Source organism: Electrona antarctica (genome assembly GCF_951216825.1).
Source record: "Electrona antarctica genome assembly, chromosome: 16".
Lineage (NCBI taxonomy): Eukaryota > Metazoa > Chordata > Actinopteri > Myctophiformes > Myctophidae > Electrona > Electrona antarctica.
This window is the reverse complement of record NC_136797.1, coordinates 20,119,716-20,131,644: the sequence shown is the minus strand read 5'-3', so window position 1 is coordinate 20,131,644 and position 11,929 is coordinate 20,119,716.

Sequence of the window (11,929 nt, the reverse complement as noted above, 5' to 3'; positions counted from 1 at the left end):
GTAGCAGGAACTCAGCCGGATTTGAACTCACAACCTCTGGCTCACATGGACATCATCTTAACAAGGGTGCCACTGAGCTCTCAGTGATTTTTAGGTTGTAAGTTGTTCTTCTTGGTGTCACTTTTCAAATGGGGCCTTGGGATCATGTACAGAGCATTTGAATGGTGCTGTGCATCAAAGGTGTCTTTAGTGCTTTTAAGTGTAATCGTGGATGTTAATCAGATAATACAGAGGAGAAACCATGACAGGACACAGACAGCCTCCCCATTGGTGGATGTGATCCTGGCAGCCAGCCCAGGTGTGTTCTGGTCCTGTTGATTGAGCTGAGAAAAACTATATATATGGGCTATAGTCCATTGTCTCGGAGTGATTTTCATCTTTTTTTCAAATCCTCAAAAATGATGAAAAACGGCATGCTATAGTATGCCGTCCGAGGCCATGGGCTATAGCCCATGGTCTCGGAGTGTTTTTCATCATTTTTGAGGATTTGAAAAAAAGACGAAAATCACTGCGAGACCATGGGCTATAGTCCATTGTCTCAGAGTGATTTTCGTCTTTTTTTCAAATCCTCAAAAATGATGAAAAACGGCATGCTATAGTATGCCGTCCGAGGCCATGGGCTATAGCCCATGGTCTCGGAGTGTTTTTCTTCATTTTTGAGGATTTGAAAAAAAAAGACGAAAATCACTCCGAGACCATGGGCTATAGTCCATTGTCTCGGAGTGATTTTCATCTTTTTTTCAAATCCTCAAAAATGATGAAAAACGGCATGCTATAGTATGAAGTCCGAGGCCATGGGCTATAGCCCATGGTCTCGGAGTGATTTTCGTCTTTTTTTTAAATCCTAAAAAATGATGAAAAACGGCATGCTGTAGTATGCCGTCTGAGGCCATGGGCTGAACTTGAACCCATGACCTGTGGTTCACATAGAGAGCAGCTTATCACAGAGGCCACCATGCTCTCTGAGAATCTCCTCAGCTTTCCATCTCTTTCCAGTTCTCTTCTGGATGTTATTCTCCAAAACATGCTGCAAGGTGAAAGTAGCAGGAACTCAGCCGGATTTGAACTCACAACCTCTGGCTCACATGGACATCATCTTAACAAGGGTGCCACTGAGCTCTCAGTGATTTTTAGGTTGTAAGTTGTTCTTCTTGGTGTCACTTTTCAAATGGGGCCTTGGGATCATGTACAGAGCATTTGAATGGTGCTGTGCATCAAAGGTGTCTTTAGTGCTTTTAAGTGTAATCGTGGATGTTAATCAGATAATACAGAGGAGAAACCATGACAGGACACAGACAGCCTCCCCATTGGTGGATGTGATCCTGGCAGCCAGCCCAGGTGTGTTCTGGTCCTGTTGATTGAGCTGAGAAAAACTATATATATGGGCTATAGTCCATTGTCTCGGAGTGATTTTCATCTTTTTTTCAAATCCTCAAAAATGATGAAAAACGGCATGCTATAGTATGCCGTCCGAGGCCATGGGCTATAGCCCATGGTCTCGGAGTGTTTTTCATCATTTTTGAGGATTTGAAAAAAAGACGAAAATCACTGCGAGACCATGGGCTATAGTCCATTGTCTCAGAGTGATTTTCATCTTTTTTTCAAATCCTCAAAAATGATGAAAAACGGCATGCTATAGTATGCCGCCCGAGGCCATGGGCTATAGCCCATGGTCTCGGAGTGTTTTTCTTCATTTTTGAGAATTTGAAAAAAAAAGACGAAAATCACTCCGAGACCATGGGCTATAGTCCATTGTCTCGGATTGATTTTCATCTTTTTTTCAAATCCTCAAAAATGATGAAAAACGGCATGCTATAGTATGCCGTCCGAGGCCATGGGCTATAGCCCATGGTCTCGGAGTGTTTTTCATCATTTTTGAGGATTTGAAAAAAGACGAAAATCACTCCGAGACCATGGGCTATAGTCCATTGTCTCGGAGTGATTTTCATCTTTTTTTCAAATCCTCAAAAATGATGAAAAACGGCATGCTATAGTATGAAGTCCGAGGCCATGGGCTATAGCCCATGGTCTCGGAGTGATTTTCGTCTTTTTTTCAAATCCTCAAAAATGATGAAAAACGGCATGCTATAGTATGCCGTCCGAGGCCATGGGCTATAGCCCATGGTCTCGGAGTGATTTTCATCATTTTTGAGGATTTGAAAAAAAGACGAAAATCACTCCGAGACCATGGGCTATAGTCCATTGTCTCGGAGTGATTTTCATCTTTTTTTCAAATCCTCAAAAATGATGAAAAACGGCATGCTATAGTATGAAGTCCGAGGCCATGGGCTATAGCCCATGGTCTCGGAGTGATTTTCGTCTTTTTTTTAAATCCTAAAAAATGATGAAAAACGGCATGCTGTAGTATGCCGTCTGAGGCCATGGGCTGAGCTTGAACCCACGACCTGTGGTTCACATAGAGAGCAGCTTATCACAGAGGCCACCATGCTCTCTGAGAATCTCCTCAGCTTTCCATCTCTTTCCAGTTCTCTTCTGGATGTTATTCTCCAAAACATGCTGCAAGGTGAAAGTAGCAGGAACTCAGCCGGATTTGAACTCACAACCTCTGGCTCACATGGACATCATCTCAACTCATCCATCGCCAAGGACTTATTTAACTTCTTTTTCATGATGTCCTGGAGCGCCAAGGACGTGTTTTTCGTGTTTTATAACATGGTAAAAAAAAAAAAAAAAAAAAAAATATTTTTTTTTAGTTTTTTTTTTTAGACTTTTTTTTTGAAAAAAATAAAAATATATAAAATAAAATAAAAGATATATGGTGGCGGTCAGGGCCTTTTGGCGCCCCCTAGTGGCGATGGATGAGTTTTAACAAGGGTGCCACTGAGCTCTCAGTGATTTTTAGGTTGTAAGTTGTTCTTCTTGGTGTCACTTTTCAAATGGGGCCTTGGGATCATGTACAGAGCATTTGAATGGTGCTGTGCATCAAAGGTGTCTTTAGTGCTTTTAAGTGTAATCGTGGATGTTAATCAGATAATACAGAGGAGAAACCATGACAGGACACAGACAGCCTCCCCATTGGTGGATGTGATCCTGGCAGCCAGCCCAGGTGTGTTCTGGTCCTGTTGATTGAGCTGAGAAAAACTATATATATGGGCTATAGTCCATTGTCTCGGAGTGATTTTCATCTTTTTTTCAAATCCTCAAAAATGATGAAAAACGGCATGCTATAGTATGCCGTCCGAGGCCATGGGCTATAGCCCATGGTCTCGGAGTGTTTTTCATCATTTTTGAGGATTTGAAAAAAAGACGAAAATCACTGCGAGACCATGGGCTATAGTCCATTGTCTCGGATTGATTTTCATCTTTTTTTCAAATCCTCAAAAATGATGAAAAACGGCATGCTATAGTATGCCATCCGAGGCCATGGGCTATAGCCCATGGTCTCGGAGTGTTTTTCTTCATTTTTGAGGATTTGAAAAAAAAAGACGAAAATCACTCCGAGACCATGGGCTATAGTCCATTGTCTCGGATTGATTTTCATCTTTTTTTCAAATCCTCAAAAATGATGAAAAGCGGCATGCTATAGTATGCCGTCCGAGGCCATGGGCTATAGCCCATGGTCTCGGAGTGTTTTTCATAATTTTTGAGGATTTGAAAAAAAGACGAAAATCACTCCGAGACCATGGGCTATAGTCCATTGTCTCGGAGTGATTTTCATCTTTTTTTCAAATCCTCAAAAATGATGAAAAACGGCATGCTATAGTATGAAGTCCGAGGCCATGGGCTATAGCCCATGGTCTCGGAGTGATTTTCGTCTTTTTTTTAAATCCTAAAAAATGATGAAAAACGGCATGCTGTAGTATGCCGTCTGAGGCCATGGGCTGAACTTGAACCCATGACCTGTGGTTCACATAGAGAGCAGCTTATCACAGAGGCCACCATGCTCTCTGAGAATCTCCTCAGCTTTCCATCTCTTTCCAGTTCTCTTCTGGATGTTATTCTCCAAAACATGCTGCAAGGTGAAAGTAGCAGGAACTCAGCCGGATTTGAACTCACAACCTCTGGCTGACATGGACATCATCTTAACAAGGGTGCCACTGAGCTCTCAGTGATTTTTAGGTTGTAAGTTGTTCTTCTTGGTGTGACTTTTCAAATGGGGCCTTGGGATCATGTACAGAGCATTTGAATGGTGCTGTGCATCAAAGGTGTCTTTAGTGCTTTTAAGTGTAATCGTGGATGTTAATCAGATAATACAGAGGAGAAACCATGACAGGACACAGACAGCCTCCCCATTAGTGGATGTGATCCTGGCAGCCAGCCCAGGTGTGTTCTGGTCCTGTTGATTGAGCTGAGAAAAACTATATATATGGGCTATAGTCCATTGTCTCGGAGTGATTTTCATCTTTTTTTCAAATCCTCAAAAATGATGAAAAACGGCATTATAGTATGCCGTCTGAGATGGGCTACAGCCCATGGTCAAAAATTATGAAAAACAAGGATTTGAGAAAAAATACGAAAATCACTCCGAGACCATGGGCTATAGCCCATGGCCTCGGACTTCATACTATAGCATGCCGTTTTTCATCATTTTTGAGGATTTGAAAAAAAGATGAAAATCACTCCGAGACAATGGACTATAGCCCATGGTCTCGGAGTGATTTTCGTCTTTTTTTCAAATCCTCAAAAATGATGAAAAACACTCCGAGACCATGGGCTATAGCCCATGGCCTCGGACGGCATACTATAGCATGCCGTTTTTCATCATTTTTGAGGATTTGAAAAAAAGACGAAAATCACTCCGAGACCATGGGCTATAGTCTTTTTTTCAAATCCTCGTTTTTCATCATTTTTGACCATGGTCTCGGACGGCATTGTGGCAGGTAGCAAGTAGATCAGTGACTTAGCACACTGGCTGCATGATCTGGAGATTGTGGGTTCAAACCCCACTCAAATCTTTACTTGCCAAAATCTGCCATTGACCCCATTCTGAATTTCTCAAATTTAAAAGCACTATATTACTAAACTATGAAACATTTCAAAGATTCCTTTTCATTTTTGAGGATTTGAAAAAAAGACGAAAATCACTCAGAGAAAAAGCGTGACGAAAAAGCGTGACGAAAAAGCGTGACCTGGGGGTTATCATCTATCATCTATGAAAAGGCAACACAATGAGCAGAACATTAAAATAAACCATGTAAATACAAAACATTGAGCAGAGCACTGCAGGGACTTGAACCCCGTTCTGGAAAACCAGGAGTACCACACCAGTGCCTTAGTTTGTTTTGTTGTAATTTACAGGTCCATTATTTTCCATGGACTATAGTATGCCCTTCTTTTTTCTTTTCTTTTAATCCTCCAAAATCATGAAAATCACACCTGTGTGAAGTAAGTGGTGCAACTCCGTTGGGTTGCACCACGGCATACTATAGAGCGTCGCAGTCCCCCCCTCGAGAGACCCGGAAAATAAATCCCTATTCATTTTCCTCATAGACTTCAGAAAGTATTTATTTAAAGCCCTCCGAGACCTTGGACTATAGCCTTTCGTATTCCGGGATTTTCACCTTTTTTTCAAATCCTCAACAATGATGAAGAATCACGCACTATAGCGCGTCACTCAATGACCTTGACCAATACCAATGACCTTGAGAGTATAAATGACCTTGACTAGTATAAATAACCTTCATAAGACTCGTAAATGACCTTGACCAGTATAAATTACCTTGACCAGTATAGATGACCTTGACCGACCTTGACCAGTATAAATGTCCTTGACTAGTATAAATGACCTTCACCAGTATAAATTTACCTTTTTTTTCAAATCCTCTGAAATCGTGAAAAACGACATACTATAGCATGCCCTCCGAGACCATGGACTATAGCCTTTCGTTTACAGCGATTTTCACCTTTTTTTCAAATACTCCGAAATCGTAAAAAACGACATACTATATATAGTATGCCCTCCGACACCATGGATAGCCTTTCGCTTTTCCTTGATTTTCACCTTTTTTCAAATCCTCAATGATGAAGAATCGCGCCGCTCAATGACCTTGACCAATATCAATGACCTTGAGCAGTATAAATGACCTTCATAAGACTAGTAAATGACCTTGACCAGTATAAATTACCTTGACCAGTATGCGGTCCGTGACCATGGACTATAGCCTTTCGTTTACCGCGATTTTCACCTTTTTTTCAAATACTCCGAAATCGTAAAAAACGACATACTATATATAGCATGCCCTCCGAGACCATGGACTATAGCCTTTCGTTTACCGCGATTTTCACCTTTTTTTCAAATACTCCGAAATCGTAAAAAAAACGACATACTATATATAGTATGCCCTCCGACACCATGGATAGCCTTTCGCTTTTCCACGATTTTCACCTTTTCAAATCCTCCGAAATGAAGAATCGCGCACTAAAGCGCGCGCGCGCCCCTCAATGACCTTGACCAGTAAAAATGACCTTCATAAGACTAGTAAATTACCTTCACCAGTATAAATGACCTTGACCAGTATAAATGACCTTGAACAGTATAGATGACCTTCATAAGACTAGTAAATGACCTTCATTGCTGGGTCCCAATTCGTTATAATCGTGCACTTGATGACAAGTTCTTGAATTTTGGCATGGTGTTTGGGAATGGGCATAAGGTTTTCAAAAACCATCGCAAACAAGTTGGGCTCGCCCCCTAGTGGTCCGTTTGCAATGAATCTAATATTAAATGGGCCCTCCGAGCCCATGGACAATGAGCAGAACATTTAAATAAACCATGTAAATACAACAAATTGAGCAGAGCACTGCAGGGACTTGAACCCCGTTCTGGAAAACCAGGAGTACCACACCAGTGCCTTAGTTTGTTTTGTTGTAATTTACAGGTCCTTCGAAATGGTGAAACACGACATACTATAGTAAGCCCTCCGAGACCATGGACTACAGCCTTTCGCTTTTCACCTTTTTCAAATCCTCAAAAATCATGCAAAAAGTGGCACACTATTGTATGCCCTCCGAGACCATGGACTATAGCCTTTCGCTTTTCCGTGATTTTCACCTTTCTTTCAAATCCTCAACAATGATGAAGAATCGTGCACTAAAGCGCGCCGTTAAATTACCTTCACCAGTATAAATGACCTTGAACAGTACAAATGACCGTGACCATTATAAATGACCTTCAAAAGACTAGTAAATGACCTTGACCAGTATAAATGACCTTGACCAGTATAAATGACCTTCGTAAGACTAGTAAATGACCTTGACCAGTATAAATGACCTTCGTAAGACTAGTAAATGACCTTGACCAGTATAAATGACCTCCGAAATGGTGAAAAACATACTATAGTATGCCGTCCGAGACCATGGACTATAGCCTTTCACTTTTCCGTGATTTTCAACTTTTTTTCAAGTCCTCCGAAATCGTGAAAAACGACATACCGTACTATAGTATGCCCTCCGAGAGATTCAGTGATTTTCACCTCTTTCAAATCCTCAAGAATGATGAAGAATCGCGCACTAAAGCGCGCCCCTCAATGACCTTGACCAGTAAAAATGACCTTCATAAGACTAGTAAATGACCTTGACCAGTATAAATTACCTTCATAAGACTAGTAAATGACCTTGACCAGTATAAATGACCTTCATAAGACTAGTAAATGACCTTCATAGCTGTGTCCCAATTCGTTATAATCGTGCACTTGATGACAAGTTCTTCAATTTTGCCATAGTGTTAGGGATGGGCATAAGGTTTTGAAAAACCATCGCCAACGAGTTGGGCTCGCCCCCTTGTGGTCCGTTTGCAATGAATCTAATATTAAATGGGCCAGTATGGTTAAAAACCATAATAATGGATAAAAGAAAATATTCAATGGATTCTATTAGTATTGGCTATGCTAAATAACATTAAAAATGTAGGAAAAAACAACTTCTGGAAAGGCATCATTTTCAAGATGGCGTCCACGGTGGCCTCAGTGAGCCTAAAATGCCTATAAACTGGGATTTAATACATAACAAATCATAACAATTATGCACTTGGTGACAGGTTTTAGATATTTGGCACGATGTTAGGTATGGGCATAATGTTTTCAAAAACCATTGCAAACAAGTTGGGCTCGCCCCATAGTGGTCTGTTTGCAATGAATCCAATGCTGGCCTATTTAACATTGGATTCATTGCAAACGGACCACTAGGGGGCGAGCCCAACTCGCTTGCGATGGTTTTTGAAAACCTTATGCCCATACCTAACACCATGCCAAAAAAGAAAAACTTGTCACCAAGTGCATAATTGTTATGATTTTGTATGTATTAAATCCCAGTTTATAGGCATTTTAAGCTCACTGAGGCCACCGTGGACACCATCTTGAAAATGATGCCTTTCCAGAAGTTATTTTCACCCACATTTTTGATATGTTATTTAGCATACCCAATACTAATAGAATCCATTGGAAAATCTTTTATCAATTATTTTGTTTTTTAACCATATACTTTAATATTTGATTCATTGCAAACAGACCACTAGGAGGCAAGCCCAACTCGCTTGCGATGGTTTTTGAAAACCTTATAACCATATAACACCATACGAAAAATCAAACACTTGTCACCAATCTTGTTGCTTTTGGACGAATTGGGACCAAGCTATCACCAGTATAAATGACCTTGACCAGAATAGATGACCTTCGAAATGGTGAAACACAACATACTATAGTAAGCGCTCCGAGACCATGGACTACAGCCTTTCGCTTTTCACCTTTTTCAAATCCTCAAAAATCATGCAAAAAGTGGCACACTATTGTATGCCCTCCGAGACCATGGACTATAGCCTTTCGCTTTTCCGTGATTTTCACCTCTTTCAAATCCTCAACAATGATGAAGAATCGTGCACTAAAGCGCGCCGTTAAATTACCTTGACCAGTATAAATGACCTTCATAAGACTAGTAAATTACCTTCACCAGTTTAAATGACCTTGAACAGTATAAATGATCGTGACCATTATAAATGACCTTCAAAAGACTAGTAAATGACCTTGACCAGTATAAATGACCTTCGTAAGACTAGTAAATTACCTTGACCAGTATAAATGACCTTGACCAGTATAAATGACCTCCGAAATGGTGAAAAACAACATACTATAGTATGCCGTCCGAGACCATGGACTATAGCCTTTCACTTTTCCGTGATCTTCAACTTTTTTTCAAGTCCTCCGAAATGGTGAAAAACTACATACTATAGTATGCCCTCCGGGGCAATGGACTATATAGCCTTCAGAGTTTCAGTGATTTTCACCTTTCTTTCAAATCCTCAAGAATGATGAAGAATCGCGCACTCCTCAATGACCTTGACCAGTAAAAATGACCTTCATAAGACTAGTAAATTACCTTCACCAGTTTAAATGACCTTGGCCAGTATAAATTACCTTGAACAGTATAAATTACCTTCATAAGACTAGTAAATGACCTTCACCAGTATAAATGACCTTAAAATGATCCTGCGAAAACTAGTGAACTCCAAGTGGGGCGCAGACCCACAAACAATCCGTGCAACTGCCATGGCCCTGTCTTTCTCTACAGCAGAGTATGCCTGCTCAAGTTGGAGCCGATCACGTGCATGTATGCGCTAGCCGGCACCTCCCCCCCCGCACATCAGTCGCTCAAGATGAATGGAGAACACAGGAGATAGACAGTGAAGTTGGGGATGAACGGAGGAAAGTCTGGAAGGAAATGATAGAGAACACCAACATGACAATAAACAGCAAAAAGGCATGGGCCACAATCCGCCTTCTTGGCAAAGACCACACCACCCATAATCACAATGGTCACAGCAAACTCTGTTGCATCACAACTGGTGGCCAAAAGTCGTAACAAACACCGCTGCCGACCCACAGGAGAATACCATCACAGTGGTATCAGACCAACCACAATCAGCCAGCCCTCAAACCAAACCCTTCGACCTAGAAGAACTCGAAACTGCAATGGGAAAGTTGAAATCTGGAAAAGTAGCAGGGATTGATGACATAATGGCAGAATGATACAGAACCTGGGACCTAACGCAAAGACCTGGCTCCTGGGGATGCTGAACACATGCATGGCACAGAAAACCATCCCTTATGTCTGGAGAAAGGCCAAAGTGGTTGCAATCCCCAAACATGGCAAAGACCCATCATCCCCAAAGAGCTACCAACCCATTTCCCACCTCTGCATCACCTACAAGCTCTATGAGAGGCTGCTACTCCAACGCCTCATGCCACTCATAGACCGTCCCGGCCGCTCCTGTGCTGGACAGAGCTCAACCTCACCCAACACATTGAGGATGGGTCTGAGGGAAAACAAATAACTGGAGCAGCATTCATAGATCCCTCTGCTGCCTACAACACTGTCCAACACCGCACAATGGTCAGGAAACTACTGGACATGACAGTGACCTGGACCTGTGTCAAGTCATCAAAAGCCTCCTCAACAACAGGCGCTTCTATGTCCAGTTAAATGACCAGAGGAGTAAATGGAAATCCCAAAAGAACGGCCTCCCACAAGGTAGCGTGCTCACCCCCCTCCTTTTCAATATCTACACAAACGATCAGCCACTACCCACAGAATGCCAGTGTTTAATCTACGCTGACAACCTCTGCATTACCACCCAACAAGCAGACTTCCAGAAGATTGAGTCACCCATCAAAAACCCAACTATGCAGCTTCCACCTGAGGAACCGATGCGAAAAAAAGAACTGAGCGTCACTTGGGATGGTCAAAAACCTAACCATACCCACCCCATGTAACTTGGAGTTACACTGGACAGAACACTCTCCAAGAAACAACTGGAGAACACAAAAGCCACGGTCAACACCCACACCCGTAAAATAAGTGTTTACACACCTCATTCAAGTTGCAGGCAGGCAGGCAGGACGAGACAGGCAAGCAAGCAAGCAGGCCGAGGCAGGCATGCAGGTAGGCCGGCCGAGGCAGCCAAGGGTTAGGGTTAGTCAGCTCAGCCAGGCCTCTCTCGAGGCCTGGCTCTGCCTGGCCCGGTCTGCCCCGCCCTGCCTTGCAGCAACAGAACCAGCCAGCCTGGCAAGCCAGCCAGCTCAGAATGCGAGCTCAGCAAGCCAGCGCAGCGACATTTTTTACAAGCCCAGACTCCGAAAAAAACAGTTTCAGGCCAGGACAGGACAGAAAGTTTGTGGCAGACCGGGCCAGGCAGACAGAGAGCCAGGCCTCGAGGGAGGCCTGGCTGAGCTGACTAACCCTAACCCTTGGCTGCAATGGCTGAAGTGCACTGGCTTGGCAGCCTGACTTTCTACACTGGCTGACTGGCGGGGCTGGCTGGCTGACTGAGCGGGCTAGAGCCTTCCAACGGCGTCTATACCTTGATCTCCGTCCTAAGAAAGAAAGACAGAAAAAGAAACACACATACATTCAGAATGACTTAAACCCTCTATATTTAATAAAACAATTCTGGACAGGAATCCTGTATTGAAGGGTTGCCCAAAAGTAGTCGCAATTTGCAACTCTAGATTTGTTTAAAATGGGATGAATCTAGAGTTACAATACCCTCCATTGACTCCCCACTCATCCAATTTGGTTTGTGATCTGCTTGTCTTAAACGTTAAACTCACAAACATTGCAGCTGTAGTCCAAGCTTGAATTTATCCTCTTTCAATCTGCCGGGCTTGTTTTTCATAAAAATCCCCCGTAGACATGTTATGAGCTACTTTCTGTCAAGACATCCTCTGCAGGTGATTCTTTTTCTAAGTGTTGCAGTTTGGAAGCACTCGTTTGTTAACGGGTCGCGCTGCTGCCTCCTGCATTATGTGCACAGTCGAAACAGGTGGTATGTTGGGCCGTTCAGTGACTTATGACGAGTGCTTCCAAACTCTAGCACTTAGAAAAATAATCACCTGCACATAATTTCTTGACAGAAAGTAGCTCATAACATGTATACGGGGGATATTTATGAAAAACAAGCTCGGCAGATTGAAAGAGG